This window comes from Furipterus horrens, unplaced genomic scaffold, assembly GCF_987537825.1.
Source record: "Furipterus horrens unplaced genomic scaffold, mFurHor1.1.pri manual_scaffold_2, whole genome shotgun sequence".
In the NCBI taxonomy this organism is placed as follows: Eukaryota; Metazoa; Chordata; class Mammalia; order Chiroptera; family Furipteridae; genus Furipterus; species Furipterus horrens.
The window spans coordinates 50,431,609-50,449,581 of record NW_028327172.1 but is presented as its reverse complement, the minus strand read 5'-3'; the positions used below and the strand labels follow the sequence as shown (position 1 = coordinate 50,449,581).

The following is a 17,973-nucleotide window of genomic DNA, read 5'->3' as shown; positions in this document are numbered from 1 at the left end:
ATCGAAAAAACTCAACAGACTTTTTGGCCAACCCAATAGGATTAGGAAGGTCCAATCGAGGCCAAACCCGAGAAAATCAATAGCACATCTACTGTACTGGTCCCCCTCCATGCTTCGGCTGCCTCCAGCGCTCAGTCCCCGGCAGGTTTCAAGTGACAGTGGCAGGGAATGGATAGACCAGCATGAAGTGTGCCAGACACTGTGCTGGCTAGGTGTTCTATGTCTCTGCACTTGATCATCACCACAGAAGTGCTGTGAGATCCAGACATAGAAACCAAGTGTCAGAGAGGTTAGGTGGGCTTGAGACTTGAGCCTCTCTGACTCAAAGCCTCTGTCTCATCCATTTACAGTACATGGAGTTCATGTATCCTTGACTGTCAGATCGGCATCTTGTCCAGTGAGAAACTGGGAATGCTCAGTGCATGCACTGAGCAATCAGGATGGTGTTCAGCGTGTTAGCTGTGCCATCCATAACCTCCCTTTCATGTCCCATCTCACTGCAGCTTCAGGTATTAATAGAAGGCCGATAAAGGAACTAATGAACCCAAGGACTTCTGTTCCCAAGTAGGCACCCTCTAAACCAAAGTTTTCTATGGGTAACATGTAAATGTAAAATAATGCTTAAAAAATAAAACCTAAAAAAAGTAGAACAGAACCCTCTCCTTCTTACCCACCCCATGGCTGAAGTGACTGGGGAGACAGGGGAGGAGTTTGGGGACCTTCTTCTGTCTGATGCATTGTATTCATTTTCCCAGAGAGACTTCACAATGACCACCTTGTCTCAAGCCCCAGACCTGTGGCAATGGCAGATCTGGAATGTCAGGGCTGGGGTGGGGATGGGGAAATAATTTACTCAAAGCCCCACCCCTTGCTGCTCCACGTCTGGTATAAGCAAAGTTGGACCCGGCAAAATGGAGGAAGTCCGTTGAGACAGGGAGGGTGTTGATAGGATGGAAAGAACTCTGGAGATGTGTGGATTGGCTTTGGTCCTGCCTTCCTGCCATGGATGAACCTGGCTTTGCTCATTCCACACCTGTAAACTATGACATCGGTATATTACCTACTTCACAAGTTCCTGGGAATTAAGTGAGGTAGTGTGTCAGAGTGTCCAATGCAGAGCCTGGCACATATGGATTTTCAGGAATGACTTTGATTGCCCCCTCATTGGTTTGCAAGAGGGATGATCAAAGGAACCATATACCATCGCTACCTGCGTGTTGGCTGGTTTTTGATGTTATAGGACCAAAGTCTCTGTTTCACCCTAGACTTGGGACAATTTGGCATGTTAATTTTTTTATCAAGAAGGTGGCATTGAGCTTTCCCCTTATAGTCTTTATTTACCACCTCCTTATGCCACTCAAGACAGACTTATACTGTGCATTGCTTCCAGCTTCATTCAGCAGAGGTTTGTAGAGTCTCTCCTATGTGCCAGGCCCTGTGTCCGGCTCTGAGTGACAAAGCTGAAGTCACTACAGACTGGAGGGTAGATGCATACACCAACAGTGGCAGTCCTGTGTGGCATGTGCTCTTGTTGGTGGGAGCAGAAGAATGGGGCAGTGCAGGTTCCCAAAAGGCAATCTTGAGCTGATCTTGAAGATCAAGTCAGAGCTGGCCAGAGGAAGGAGGGAATGGTGTGAACTGCAGCATTGGGCTGCAGAGGACGTGACACATTGGAGAAACTAAGTGGCTTTATTGGTCTTTTCAGATGAGGAAGCTGATGGTATGAGAAATCAGAAGTATTCACATAATGAATCCTTGGCAAGTCTTTTCCCATCCTCTGAACAGAGGTCCCTTCCAGACCAAATGATCTAAGATTCTCCAAGTCCGTGGCTCTGCGCCCGCAAATTAGCATGAAGAAGACTTGGATCTCTGTCTATTTCTCTCCCTCTTTCTATTCGGAAGCCTGTTTCTTCATCTGTTAGAATTGCCTGCATCGCCCGCCCTGGAAGTGGCTCTGTTTGCCTTGATATGCTGTGAGCACAAGTCAGGGTTATTAATAAAACACGGCAGCCTTGCAGCAGTGAGAGGTAGGGAGCAGAATGTCATGACCAGCTGTCTCTGTTGGGGGGACCTTAGTTGCCCTAGTGAGAATGCCTATCCTGCACGGGCATCATCTGACCTCCAGGGCCAGCCCTGGAGGGGTGAGGTGAGGACCCTCTGGGCCTCTATGGGAAGCACTGACCTGTTCCATCTCCTCCCCTACTTATACACCCCAGGGGCTGCAAACTGACAGCCTGCAGACATGTTTTGGGGCTCACAACCCATTTTAAATATCAAAATATTTAATATAAAAATGAGGAGACCTTGCAGAAAATATGGATTTTGATCATCTCTCAGAAAGTCAGATTTGGCAACACAAGGCCCTGCTCTGCCTACTTGGTGAGCCACCTTCCAGGTGCATAATTCTCCTGATCCACCCACACAGGTCCATTGTTGCACTTTCTGGAACCTTGGTGTCACATCTTCCTGGGTGGCATCCTCCACTGGTACTGAATGGTGGCTGCTCCTTTCAAAGGGGCATGGGTTCTTGAGTTTTTGCCACAGTCCCCACCCTTCCTTATTGTATTACTCCTAAAGACATTTGGGTTGACCACCCTGGACCTTCCCCTTTGCTGACACCCAAGGTTCATATCCTTAGGTTTCACATGAGGCAGTATATAATAATTGTTCACAGGTTATTGATTTATACAAGTACAGGGCGCTATGCACATAACAAGGGCCTTTCTCGTTCCTTTCCTCATCCTGTTCCGACAGCAGCCTGCAGAGGTGGGTGTGGTTGTTCCCGTTTTACAGATAAGGAAACCAAGGCTCAGGGAAGTAAAACAATGGGCCTGTGTAGTGGGGTTTGGGGAATCAAGCACTTTGGAGGCAGCTCTGCAAAGTGGGCAGAGCAGGGCTGGGAAGCCGCTGGAGGCCTGTGCTAGAATCTGGTTTGAACTCTCACTGGCAGGGTAGCTCTGTGCACGTCTCTGCCCCTTTAGGGGCTGCAATGTCCTTCTCTATAAAGTCAGGTCACTGCCCTAAATCAGAGGTTTTTAATGTGAGCCTGTGGCTGGGGAAAAAGTTAGCACTTCTTCCATTGTGAACATAAGCAATAAACCACAACAGCATTAGAAGTCTCTTGGACTTTGTTACCAGGAGGAATCAGATATTTTTGTATCCCTTTATAGTTGTTGGAGATACCTCAGAATAGCATTTACACTCATGACTACTTCAAGGTTATGAGAGTTATTAGACCTTCCTCTAGATCTTGTTATAAATCTTGACTTATAAAAATAAAAATATTACTGTACCACAGTTAACAGTTTAACATTTTAATAACCATTTCAGTACAATTGGTTTGCACTGGAACCCTAGGGATTTTATTTTATGTGTTTAGAAACATTTTTCTGGGAAAGGATCTTTACCTTTCAAGAACCTGTCAAAGGGGGTTGGCCCATGAGACAGAACAGTTAAGACCTTCATAGTAGACATTTTCTAAGTTACTCGAATACCTGGGACTCCAGGATCCATGAATAACAGGCCCGGGCACATTCACTTGGCAGTCCAACCGACACTACTGCATCCACACATGGACCAGAGCAGCTTCAGGGGCAGTTCTCTGGCACCTGTGCTGCCTGGTTGGTGTTCAATCACATCAGACCCACGCCCCCCAATTTGTTGGTGGCAAAAGATGTCCAAGAAGTCTGGGACAGGGCCAGAAGAGCAGGGATGGAGCCCCATCTGAAGCTTGGAACCCCTGGCCTCCTGCAGGAACCCCAGACCTAGGGGGCCTAGGTACTTCTTGTTGTTTTGCAGGGAAGGAAGCCAAGCTGTAGAGAGGGCAGGTGTCTGGCGGAGGAGTGCAGAGCTTGTCAGGATCAGAGGAGGGACCGGAGTCCATCCAGGCCGATGCTCGTTTCCTGGAACACATGACCCATTCTCGGCTTACCAGGGGGTTTAGTCTTTTTTAGTCCATTGTTACTCAGTATTTTTCTTTGGCGAGCTTATTTTCTTTTTTTCACCTTCTTTCCTTCATCTTTTTCTAGTATTTCTTTTTTTATTTGTTTATTTTCTTTTAGTAGTTCAAATTCCCTCCTAAGAGTTCAGTCGAGTCCCTTAGAGAGCTTCACTGCTGAGTTTTCAGACCCCTTCTGCACATCAGAAGGGATCTAAATTAATTGGCTATTTTCTGAAATCTCGATAGTAACTCTTGAAATTTACATTTCAGCCTTCATCCTGGAGACAGGGGAAAAATCCAAGCTTACAGATTCATCATTTTGATTAGTCTTTCATCAAATATTGATTGAGTCTTCTCTCTGTGTCAGGAATCAGGCTGAGCAATGGGGATAACAAGATGACACAGTCCTTGTCCACATGGGGCTTCTGTTCAAGGCAGACAGGTAGTTCAGGTGTGCTGAGTGTAACAAAGGAAGAGCAGCAGACCATATGAGCAGCCTAGGGTTAGTCAACAAAAGGCTTTCCAAATATATGTGTGTGTGTGTGTGTGTGTGTGTGTGTGTGTGTGTGTGTGTACCCACATATGTATATATACCTTTTAAACTAAAACCCAGAAGATAGATAGAAATGAGCTGGGGAAGTTCTAGACAACAGGACAGCATATTCAAAGGCCCTGAGGACAGCACGTGTGTTGATACAGGAAATAAAAGAGAATAAGGAGAGAAGCAGACAGTGAGATTAGAGGAATAGAGAGGAACAAAAGATGAAGACTGTAGAAAGTAGGGTGTGGGTCTGAATATATCTGGAGGATAATGGAAAGCCACAGCACTTTAACAGAAGACATGGTCAGTCAGATAGCACCTTTTAAGTCCAGGCTTGGTGCAGGAGAAGACACAGAGGTGAGTGAAAGGTGAAGCAGGGACACTTGCTAAGGGAGTCTTGCAGTCATGGGAGAAGATGGTCTTTTGGACTAAAGTGTTATCTGATTGGTAAGGACCCGGCGATGGGTTTGAGAGCTCTTTATTAAGTGGACAGAGTGGCTAAAGAGCAGGGGGAAAATCAAGCCCAGAAAGACTCTGCCTTCTTTCTGTCCCCTGAGTGTCTGTAGGTTGCTGAGATCATGACCTCACCCTGGCAGGACAGGCAGCCCCTCTGTGGCTTCCTTGCCATCTCTGATGCTTGGTTGCCTCAGTCCTGTATCTTTTTTGCCTGGTACCTGAAGTTGTTGGAAAATATGAGCAGATGCAGACAGAAAGATGGAGGAAGCGGCACTGCCCCGTTCATTTCGTTCCTTACGTCACTCAGGTGTTCTTTATTGAGACTTCACATGGTAAATCTAACTTTTGGGCTTTCTGCCCTCCCAGAGTTCATGACTCAGTTATGCAAATAAATACAATATCTGTCCAGAAGGTATTCAGCCATGTACTATAAAAAATAGAGATATTTATTGAAGAAGATACAAGATAGATACAAGAAACATTGTACATAGGACAATGATACCTCAGTCCTCTTCAAAGTAGACACCTTGGGACCTCACATGGTTCTCCCAATCACCATCAGCTGCCCTGTTGTATTTTCCTGAATCTCATTGACAGTCTGAAATGTCTTCCTTTTCATAGGTGATTTTAGTTTGGGGAAAAGCCAGAAGTTGCAGGGCACCAAATCTGGGCTGTAGTGGGACTGAGTCACCTGGGTGATTGGATGATTTGCCAAAACACTCTGCACAAGACGTGATGCATGAGCAGGTACATTGTTGTGATGAAGCGGCCCATAGGTATCACCAGGTGTCCATAGCTGCAGCCTTCTGAATCATCTGAATAGTTTCCATGGAGGAATGTTCAAACTTAACACAAAATTTGGTGCAGATTCACTTCTCTACTCACTTAGTCATTTTGAATGTGATGGCCACACAGTACATATGCTAACTCAATGGCATCTGCCACCCCCACTGACTAATATAGTGAAGCTGTCATTGTTCACACATGTGCATTCTAGTTCACTTTCCTTGACTGCCAGATTACATGGATGTTGCACAAACCATTCTCATATTAACAGTGGCTGGACTTTTCCCAGACAGACCTCAATGTAACAATAAAATGTGAGAAGTATTGGGTCAAGAGCAGAGCTGACATGCAAAATCTTTAGTAACTTGAACTGCATGTGCACAGGCCTCCATCATAAAAATCTCAGGAGACTTCCGGCCAAGATGGAGGCTTAGACGGACACGCTAGGTCTCCCTCTACAACTAGAGAGGAATACAACTACTTCAAAACAAAGGATAACTAGAAATTCCAGAAAATAAAACTACACGGAAGCCCAACATATGAAGTTATAAACCAGCGGTGCCATTCGGGCAGGTAAGAGTTAAAGAGGGCAAAGCTGTTTGTGGTCGCACCTGGACAGCAGCGGGGCGGTGAGGAATCCCGCCTGCAGTCAAGCCCCTGGCGGTGCGCGACCCCGGCGCTGGGGAGAGCAGCCACCGCATCGCCTTGAACAGTGAGGCCCAGGGGGGCGGGAGGACGGATCCCGGTCTCCTAGCTGAATAACTGTGTGAATCCACCTTGGACCCCCGCTCCCAAAGAAAGCAACACAGGGCTGCGAAATAGGTCGCGGACAGGCGCCAGACGCTGATTTGTGACGCGTACACAGGCACTGCCCCGGACAGCCGGCCCAAGAAAACAAAACGCATCTGTCAAAATGTGGCAGACAACTATAGAAATCCCGGTGACACAGCTCACCAGGCAGCAGATAGAGAACCTGACAGATGAACAGATAAGAAACCTGTCAGAGGCTCAGTTCTGGGCCATTGTTATCAGGTGGCTTACAGAATTCACAAAAGAGCAGGAAAAAGATAAGAAAGAAGCGAAAAACTTTCATAACGAAAGGAACAAAACCGCATACGAGATAGAGGGTGAGAAAAAAAAAATCCAGAGTTCATTTCAACAAACTGGAATATGGAGAAGGAACAAGCAGTCAACCAATGCAGCGAAAGGAAATGGGAAGCAACAATGAGAGGATCAGAAACCTCTGGGACAGCTATAAAAGGCCCAACATAAGAATCATTGGTTTGCCAGAGAATGAGGAAGATGAACTAGAACTTGAAAAATTGAGTGAAAATATAATAAAGGAGAACTTCCCAGACTTGGGGAAGGGAATAGACTTGCAGGTCCAGGAAGCAAGGAGAGTTCCCAAGAGACTGGACCCAGGGAGAACCACTCCAAGACACATTATAATCAAAATGTCAAAAATTAAAGATAAAGAGAGAATCTTAAAAGCAGCAAGAGAGAAGAAAAGAATTATGTACAAAGGGGTCCCAATTAGACTATCAGCTGACTTCTCAAGGGAAACCCTACAGGCAAGAAGAGACTGGCAAGAAATATTCAAAGTAATGAAAATCCAAAACCTACAACCACGAATACTCTATCCAGCGAAATTGTCATTCAGAATAGAAGGACAGAGAAAGTGTTTCCAGGACAGAATAAAACTGAAAGAGTTCATTAGATCCAAACCACTGTTATATGAGATGTTAAAGGGACTGGTTTAAAAAAACAGAAGCTAGGGAGATGAAACAAAGGCAAACTAAATAGGCAACGAGAGTGGAAAAGGAACTGTGGGTACGGGAAGCATATTGGGGGGAGGTCAACAGGGAGGGGGAGTGGGGAGAGGGAGGGAGATGATATAGGAATTGGGGATCAAGGTAGGAGGGAATGGAATAGACGGAGAGAGGTTGGGAGGAACTGTATGCACAACTAATGGACTTAATCTAAAAGGGGGGGACAACTGGAGGGAGGGGGGCCACCGGGTGGAGGGGAGCAGAGGGAAGGGAAATTGGCACAAATGTAATATTTTAATCAATAAAACACATTAAATCTGAAAAAATAAATAAATAAAATAAAATATAAAAAAATAAAAATAAAAATCTCAGGAGAAGTCCTGGGCCTTCCACATGCCATGATATATCCTTTGGACAGTGGAGAGGGCTGCAGGGTCCCAGGGAGAAGCTCAGGTCATGGTGGGAGGCAACCAGGAACTTGGGCAGGGACCAGATAGCAACTGGTGTGACATTGTGTCCATATTTAACCACAGGCACAACAGCCTGGTGTGTATCTGCTGATCTAGACTGGGAGTCTGGGAAGGCTTCCCGGAGGAAGTGACATTTGAGCTAAGATATGAAAGAAAGGCCTGCTAAGCTGGGAGTAGTGGTAGAAGAAGATGCTTGTGCAGATGTCCTGACACAGAACAGACAGTTGGATGTTTAAGAAAATGAAAGGGGCAGGGCATATGGTGAGAGGAGGCAGAGCTACCAGCAGGAGCCGGGTTCTCTGCACCCTGGAGCCAGGTGAGGGATCGCACTTCCTATAGCACAGGATGCAGGGAGACCAGTTGTGAGGCCACTGCAGCAGCTCAGGTGAGAGATGACAGAGGCTGGGGCTAGGGTAGTGCAGGCAGAGATGGTGAGAAGTGGGCAGGATTGAGAGAGTTAGAACCAGCAAGATTTGATGGTGGGTTCACATGGTGGCAAAGTGAAGGGGTAGGCTATCAAGGGGTGGCCTAGGTTTCTAGTTTGTACTGCTGGTAAAAAGGGGCATCAGTCACTGAGATGGGGACCAGCAGAAGAGGACCCTTTGGAGGTCAAGCTTGAGCGGCTGACATGTTGAGTTTGGGATTGACAGGTTGGTCTGAGTGCCCAGACACATACTTCTAGTTCCTGCTCTGCGTAATCAGGGCAAATCACTTTGCTTGTCTGAGCCTCCTTGTCCCCCACTATAAAATGGGGGGAGTAACCCTGCTTTACGGGTTTGTTGTAAAGGTTACTATGAACAAGCAGTGGAAGCACCTCATACACCATAAGCAGACAGTGCCATAGGCAATCACTGGCAGTGGTTGATTTTAAATAGACATATATATACTCAGAAATTGTACAATATCCTGTTATAATGAGGCACATCTGGGGCATTTTCTCCTTTATGAAATAAAATTCTGCGTCCACGACAATGGTGGTGATGACGATGATGATGAAGATGATGGTGGCGATGATGATTCTGTTTCCTTGGCTGTTTGAAGCATATTAAGCATCTGCCTCTGTCCTTTAGGGAGCTGGAATTGTATAGGGGAGGATCACTGGGCTCAGAGTCAAACATTTGCGCTCCCTTCCCGCCTCTGCAGCCTTGGGCAGCTCATGTAATCTCTCTGAGCCTTAGTTTCTTCAGTTGTAAAATAGGGATGGTGATAATATATACCTCCCAAGATGGTTATAAAATTCAAACTAAATGGCTCTGTGTGGAGTTAATGTAATGCCCATTGCCAGATGCACAGTGGTGCTTAAAAGTTACTGCTTTGCTCTTTCTCATGTGACCATAGTTCTTGTGCCTTAGGCAAGTAGAAAGTGGCATCAGGCCCCTCCCAGGGGGATCTCAGCCCCATGCGTGCCTTTGCCTGCTCTCACTTCCTCTTCATCCCCTGTGGTGCAGCCATGGAAGGCAACACCCGTCCCCCCACAAGTGCCCTCCCTCAGCCTGGAATTCCCTTTTTTCACCCCTTGCCCGTCAAATGCCTCTTTAGTCTCCAGGGCCCAAGCAAGCGCCACTTCTTCCATGTAGCTTTGCTGATTCTGCGGAGGAAAATCCATGGCTGTCTCCTTCCTTCCTGTAGCACGGGCCCTTGGCCCCCCTTTGAAGGCAGCAGCACTCAGCTTTGGGTTACAAAGCGGATTTGGGTCCTTGGCTATAAACCCCTTGGGCCCATAGCTTTGTCTGTTACAATCTCATACCTACCCTCAAACCTGAGCCTGCGTTCACACACAAAAATACTTTAACTGAATAGAATTAAACTGATTTGACTGAGTGAGACTGGGGCATCCGCTCAGCCACCTTGATCGTGGCTCCAGGCAGGGGCTGTGAGACAGCATGGGGATTGAGAGGCCTACAGCAAGGGATGCTCTGGCCTAGCTGAGTCAGAAAGGACCAGGTTTTGGGGTGCATGGTTTTCTGCTTGACGCCTGAGAGGACCCTTGTCAGGGCAGCGCCTCAGCAGCCACGCCCACAACCTGGTAGCTGGGCCCCTGGAGTCCTGCTGCGATGAGGAGGCAGGCAGAGGCAATGAGCAGCCCCCTGAAAAAAGTTAGGGGCACTCCTCTTGGCCGTGGATAAGCCTTGGCTCTGTGGTTCTCCCTGGTCCAGTCTCACCTTGATCCAGCCCTCCCACCCACCCCCAGTCCATCCTCACTGCAGCCAGATTGATTGCGCTGAAGGACACACCTGGCCCTGTCATTGTCCAGCTTAAAATCCTTTGATGGATGAGCCTATGACTGGAACCTGGACTGTGAGGCCTCCCAGCACCCTGCCCTGTATCCTTCCTAGTGCCTGTGCTCTCAGGGGTTCCCCTTCTTCTGCCGCTCACTCTTCTCGCGTTGGTCCGCACTTCCTACCTCCTACCACGGACCTTTTTGTTTTGTTTGCAAACACTACACCCATGAGTCCTGTTTGACACCTATCTTGTAGAATTGACCCCTTTCTGGCTGGATCCCACTGTAGGTCACAGATCTCCCACCACCCCCACCTTGCTACCTGTAACATGTGGACCTTTTAGTGCCAGGAGCAGGTCTTACTCGCCATCATTAGTGGTGGAAATTATAAAAGCAGTGCGTGCTGTTCTGGACTGACTTGCAGGCCCTGCTTGTTTTCTGAGAAAGGCTGTTCCACTGAATTTCCACCACAGCCCAGGAAGGTGAGGAAAAGGCTCTCCTCTCTGCAGATGAGGAAGCTGAGGCTCACAGAGGTTAAGTCACTTTCTCTGTGTCACACCATCATCGGAGTCAGAAGTGGGATTTGAACATGGGTCAGAACCATGCTGTATTCATCTTCCTGGCCACCAGTTCCAGTCTGGGTCTGACCCACGGAGCAGGCAGCCAGAAATGCTAGTTGCTGGGAGGGTGAGCCCGAAGCTGCTGGGTAGAAAAAAGTTGGTGTTTCAAGGAAAGATGACTTGCATGGTTTTTAAAAATTAAAAAGGCTCTCTCACATGGCTACATGTGTCTGGCTGAAAAGAAGTGAGGATATCATGCAGCACCATGGATCACTTTTGGACCTTACAGGTTTTTAGGTAAACAATAAAACCCATCCTCACCTCTGCCACACAGCAACAACAACACTACCTGACTCTGAGAGCAGCTCCAGTGACCCTGGTTGGGGCTGCCTTGGGTCTGGGGACCCGGAGGAGGACTCGGCCAGTCTTCAGAAGGCCAGTCAAGGCGTTGGGATTTCACTCTTCCTCTGCCAAGCCACGGTGGGTGGTTGGGTTGTTTGGGCCAAGCCCTCTGACCCAGGGACAATTTCCTCACCCCACACTGCCCATGCCACCCTGACCTCACACACAAAGGAATCTGACCAGGAGGAAAGGGAAATTCTTTGACTCTGAAATACCTGGAAGAAAGCTAAAGGGAGCAGGTTTTGAAGACCTAATCAACAGCGGAAGTCCAGGAAAAAGATATCTACTCACTGGCACTGATCAAGCTGGGAACGACATACACAGTCCCCTGGGAGAGCTCCCCTCATTCAGACATCTGGCAGCAATACGACCAGAGATCATGGGTCAGTGGTTTCTTGAGACCAGTGTCCATCCACATCTGTAGAGGAGCTGCTTAGAGCTCAAGAAGCATTTCGGAGCCCAGGGTTCCTGGGACCCTGTGGGCAGGGGCAGGAGGGACTTCCTGAAAGGAGGCCTGACCCTGTGCCAGCCTTCTGCAGCCATGCTTTGTGAGTCACTGGTGCACCTCCCCTACAGATCCTGACCCACTCAGTCCATCCAGAGAGAGAGGGAAACCCAGCACAACCTCAACCCTCCTAGTAGGTGGAGCCTGGAAGTTCAAGTACCTCTTTTCCAGCCACAGAGTAACTAGGGCTGACCAAGGACAGCCCATTACCCACTTCCATTCCCACCATATTGGCCCAGCTCACAAAACACTAGGCTTCTACCCCACTTTCCTACTGAAAACCCTGGTTCTTACCAAGAACTAGATGACTCTTTTGAACTTCAGTAGGCTTGGCTGACTCCCTTACATTCTGTTAGCCCTAACCCAGTTAATCACCACAGCTGCCTGGGGTTTTGTGTGACTGAGCAGAGACCCATCATTAACAAAAAGGAATAGTAATTATTAAAAACTAAGAATTATGGCAATTACTACATAGTAATTATTATAGTTAATAATCTAGTGGTTTAGAGCAGACTGCCTTGGTTTATAATCCTGGCTTTTCCATTTATTGTGTTATCTTGGGCAATTTTCTTAGCCTCTCAGTGCCTCAGTTTCCATCTATAATATGAGAAAAAATAATGGTTCCTACTTTACAGAATTGTATATGAGGATTAAATGAGCTAATATTTGTAATAATATAGTATTTGTTTAGGACAGTTCGCAGTACACAGTATGTACTACAGTAACTAAAATAATAATAGCAGCAATGATAATATTTGCCAACATTTATTGAGCCTTTGATAGGTGACAGTGACAGTCACATAAGCACTGCAGCAACACATTTCAGATGCAACACGGAGGCTTAAGAAGGTTAAGTATGCTGCTCAAGGTCACCCAGCTGGGATGAAATAGAACCAGGGGTCAAGGCCAGACTCTTTTATTCCAGAGCCAATGCTTCTTAGTAACTTATAACAAAGACTTATCAAGCCCCAGTAAACATCCCAACAATTCTTACTTGAATCTTCAGTGGAGAAGAACATTCCAGAAGAGGGATATTCAAAGAAAAGGAATCTTGAAGCAGCACCAAGAGGGGTGGCTGGGGATGATGCTTCAGATGCAGGGCCAAGACTATTTACAGCATTTGATCTTGTCTTTGCTACTGAAACCCAGTCTCCTCTAGGGCAGGAGAGAAACATTTATTCTTCTAAGCCACCCTTAGCATGGATGAGTGTCTGAACCCTCCAAAATAGGCCCTAGTAAACCCTGATCTGATGGTCTCCTTCGACCCCCTGCCTCAGTATATGTGTGTCCAGAGTAGACATAAGTAAGTCCATTGATACCTTTACACAACTGAACATTATTGTCCAAAGAAGTGCTCCATGTTAGCTTGAGAAGAATTCAAATTAAGCCAAGGAAATGGTGGCACCACACCCTGACCTGATCTCTGGCTTCCATCCCAGAGACACTATAGGAAGGGGGAGAGAGAGTACAATTTCACTAAATTCAGTGCACTGAATGCTGAGCTGAAGAGCGGGAATATTCAGGAAGCAGGGCAGAGATGTTGCTACAGGAGGGCTGAAACTCTCTGACCTACAATTCACATTTTTTGTTTATTTTTAATTCAGGAAAAGAACCTAAGAAGAAGTAATCATAAATATAGATATTGATCCATAGAGGAAAAAACCATCAAGTCAATAATGCCATATAATGCAAATTTATTTTAAATAAGCTTGTTAATTAGATATAATTACTATATAATTTGACACAAAATTAAGTCCATTTAAGAGATATTCATTGAATGTGGGCAAAACACAGGGTAGAGAAGAGAGAAGGGAGCTACAGAAAAGCACAGGACATCAACCTTGCCTTTTGGATGCTTCCACTCAAGTGACCTTGTAGTTATCAAAGCCAAGGCTTTGACTTTTTTGCATGAGAAGATGTGTGACAATCCTTCATGATTAGGCTGAATTAAACCAGAGACCACACCTTTAAAAGCAGGCCTGGGTTTTCAGCCTCATCTGCCTTCTGAATGATAATCCAAATTCATATATTTATAAAACGTACAGTAGAGAGCATGGTCCTTGAAATAGATAGGATTGTTTTGTTTGTTTTCTTCAGAGAGAGAGAGAGAGAGAGAAACATCAGTTCGTTGTTGCATTTATTTATGCATCATTGGTTGCTTCTTGCATGTGCCCTGACCAGGGATGGAACCTGCAACCTTGGCGTATCTGGACAACACTGTAACCAGCTGAGCTGCCAGCTACCTGGCCAGGGCTAGATAGGGTATTGAAATTACCCTAATTTGAAAAGGAAATTAATGCTCTAATTATCTGTTAAGTACCTATTATGTGATAGGTACAATGCTGAGTCTCAGTTCCTGCCCTCGTGAAGTTTGCAGCATTATGCTCATTAAACAAACCATGCCAACAGTACAGGGTTCCAGTTGTGAGATGCGCCACAAAGGAGAACTCCAGTAAGTAGACAGATGAGCTCACTTAGTCTGGGGGTTCATGATTTCTCTGAGGAGGTGGTGATTAACCCTTTGAGTGCCATGCGTAATTTGAAATTTGGATCAACATGAGAAAAAATTATATAAATATATAACCTAAGATACAAAAAAAAGAACAAAACATAAAATATGAATTATTCCATTGTTATTTACATTTATAGCCATCAAAAAAAGAGGCGCTGGGAGCGACGCTGGCACTTTTGGAAAAATTTGTCAACGTCGCTCACAGCAATGTTGGCACTCAAAGGGTTAAGCTGAGAGGACAGGAGGAGGAATCTGGATTAGCCAGCAAAGTGGATCACTAACAACTTTCCACAGAGCAGGCACAGCACACCCAGGACCTTGCACTGGAAGAAGACTGATGCATTTGAAGACCTGAAAATAAGCCACTATGGCTGAGTGCAGAGACTGAAGCGGACATGGATGTGCTCAGAGACCCACGTAGTACAAAACTGAGTTGTAGATGCAGCCTGTAAGGCACAGGGGCACACTGTGGACTTTGAATTTGATCTTCCATGGACTAGGAAGCTGTTAAAGGTTTTAGGCAGGGGAGATGATCCAATATGCATTTAAGAAATCCTTCTCGCTTCTGGACGGTGAGAGAATTAGAGAAGAGGATGTGGGGAGACCAGTTAGGATTTGCAATAGTCACCGTGAGAGGTGGTGGTGGCTGTGACAGTGGAGAGGGGCCCAAATGAACAGAATTAAGGTCTACTTAGGAAGTAGGACGGATAGGCTGTGATGATCATTTGCTGTGGGTAGTGACGTGCAGGGAGATGTCAAGGCAGTTAGGTTTCTGATTGGGCTACGATTAGATGCTGGTGCCACTTACTGTGATTAAAGCTGCTGGAAGAAAGCTGAAATCAATAATCAAGGCAAAGGACAAATGGCAGACCCTATGTACCAAACAAGAAAGAGACTAACTCCTGACCAAAAAATGGGGAAAGGACAGTGAACTTGAAGTTCTCAAAAGAAATAGTGCAAATGGCCATGAAACATGGAAAAAGATGTTCAACTGATATTCAAAACATGGAGATTAAAATAATGATGCTCCCTTTGCCTATCATATTGGCAAAGGTTAAGAAAAAAGAAGCAGAAGCCTGCTAACGCCTCCTATTGATGAGAGCCTGAGGATTGGCATGTGTGTATACTGCTGTTGGAAATTGAACGTGATACAGTCTTTTGTGGGAGGCAGTTATAATTTTTTTTAATGGTAAGCTGTCTAGTCCAAGTGCATAGCCAAATAACCACACAAGGATATATGCACAAAAATATTACAGTATCTTTACCAGCAGTGAAAAATTGGAAATAACCTATATGCCCATCAGTAGAGGATTAATTGTTTATCTATGTAACCATTTAAAAAGAGATTAAATTAGTGTGTATAGTATGATCCCATTTTGTAAACTATCTGCATGTGTATGTTTGTGAATGTCTGTGTGTTGAGAGTATTTATGCAAGAAAGTTTAGAAGGAGATATATCTAAAATCCTATTATTAATGGTTGGTGAATTTTTATTATATTGAATGGACTTGAGTAAGCTTAAGAAACAATATTTTAAAAGAAAAGAAGACAATGACTGCAATATAACAGATCCAGTAACTAAAGTGCTACCAGATGGAACCCACGGGTGGGAGTGACAAATGCTCATTGGGGTTGGTGGAGTCGTCTTCAGGGAAGAGGTGGCATTGGACAGAGTATGAATAATCAGGGTTATGTTTGCTTAGTTTTTCCTGTTTCTGCATGGTTTTGTAGCTCACATTCAGTGAGACACGGGGAAACCTACAAGAAGAAAGCCCGAGCCAGTTCTGCAGGCCTTTCAGTGTGTTTGCTCTCCAGGCATAAAAACTTCAGGCCAATTAATTTTAAACCAAATGACAGGAAATGGAAGCTTCACGCTCTAGAAAGATACTCAACAGCAGCTTCGATCAGAGTGCAGTACAGTCCCTTGGCCACTTTCTACCAGCACCTCTGACTAGGTTGGGATTTTCTGCTCATTTGCAGTGGCAATGGCATTCCTGGGTATTATGTCATCAGCCCTATTTCCTTGGTTACTATCTTGGATCTTTGAATAAAGAATCACTTTCACTTGACATTTTCTACACTTGGTTTTAGCAATTATGCAGCTTCTTCCCAGAGTGCCCTTTTGGGAACTTAAATATGCATTGATACGATCTACTGTACGGAAAACCCAGTGACCTAACAGAACAGAATGACCCGGCCTTGATTGGGAAACAGAAATTAATTGGTGGCCTGATGCCACAGTGTTGCAAATTTGGGGTCTGATGAGGGGCCAGGAGGGCAACTGAATCCACTCCCAGAACAGAGGGTCAGAAGTGGGCAAATGGGGCCAAGTCCCAGTTCCTTCAGTTAGTAGCTGTGTTAGGTGAGCTTGCTGTTTCAGCTTTGAGATATGATGGACTTCAGTTCTAAGGTCCAGCTGCAGCATAAGGAGAGACCTGCAACCCTTCTTTCCAAGAGGAAGTCAGAGCACCACGGGGAGCAGGGTGGTACAGGGATCAGCATTTAAACTTCAAAACTTATTTATTTTAATGAGTATTAAAAATATATATGTATAAACAGCACCCAAACCTACAACTTCATAGTTTTATGTGGCATAGTCGTGATTAAAAATTTCTTTAAATTTGTTAGCAACCATTTTGCAATGATAGAGTCTATCTTAGTTGAGAGGTTGCTTTATATTAGACCATAGAGAGAAGGGGAATGAAATAAAGAGCTGCAGAAACATTTTTTTTAATTGTTAAAAATAAAGTTAAAGGGGAAAATGTGAATTGGTTTGGAAAAATTAAATAATAGCAGAGGTAAGACATCAATTTAGCAAAAACTGTGAAAATGGTCCCAAAGTGATGGCAGCATGTCTTGGATGGATCCCAGAAACTCACTGAGTGGCAGTTTTCTCATCTGTAATATCTCCCAGAGTGGTTATGAGGATCATGAGATGCCTGTAGATATTATTAGCTCAATAGCTGTCACATAAGTAGGGACTCAGATATATGAGTTTCCTTCCCTTTTTCTTAGCCTTCCCTTTTTAAGTTAAAAGTGATCTCTCAGATTGGCCAGTCTGGTTTCCTTATTTTCCAGATGAGGTAACTCAACCCTGACTGGGTAAAGACCAGACGAGGGCTCCTAAAGTCACCTGCTCCTCACTGGGCTCAGGTGTGCACTGTGCTGGCCAGAGACCTGACCACAGGCCTGAGAAGTCTTAGGGAAACTGACAAAGGCATGGGCATAATGTAGGCAACCGGGATGGCACGGCACTGGGGGGGGGGTCATTATCTGCATGGTACTTCTCAGTATAGTGCACCGCCATCGCCCCTGCTCTGCAGAATGGTAAACTCTATGCACAGAAGAAAAAATAATGGAAAAATACCCGCCCCCCAATGTTAGAAGTGAGTTTGCTCTATGGTGCTTTGCATTTTGACATCTATGAAAAATAAAAATAAGTGCCAAAATGATTAGAAGGCTGGGTTTTCTGTGTCAAGAGTTGGACACCATCAGTGCCTTGGCTGTCACAGAACTATTAATGATCACACTTAATTTTTGAAGTACTTTTCTTCCAGTCCCTGACCATTAGCAGTTTTCCCACTTACCTGGGATTATAAATAGTTGGTAATCAATATGAGGTGTAAAACCTATCATGGATTTTACTTCAGGGGTTAATTGTAATTGTCTTCTTGTTTTGCAGATGGAAAAACTGAGAATCAGAGAGGGCTAGTGGCCTCTTGGACACTTGGTCAGCAGGTAAGTGATAATGCTGAAAGCGAGTCTGAAACAAGATATTTGTCTAGTCTCCAACTCTCTGCAGGCCCATCGT

The 17,973-nt window shown here is 45.4% G+C and overlaps 1 long non-coding RNA gene across 1 annotated transcript in view; it reads left to right on the top strand.

Annotated features, from left to right (window-relative positions):
* The window catches only part of LOC150018560 (uncharacterized), a 231,789-nt gene that overhangs the window by 134,421 nt on the left and 79,395 nt on the right, over positions 1 to 17,973 (top strand). The window contains exon 2 of the long non-coding RNA XR_016509208.1: positions 17,845 to 17,900. This is a non-coding gene — a long non-coding RNA (uncharacterized LOC150018560). The remainder of the gene's footprint in view (positions 1 to 17,844; positions 17,901 to 17,973) is intronic.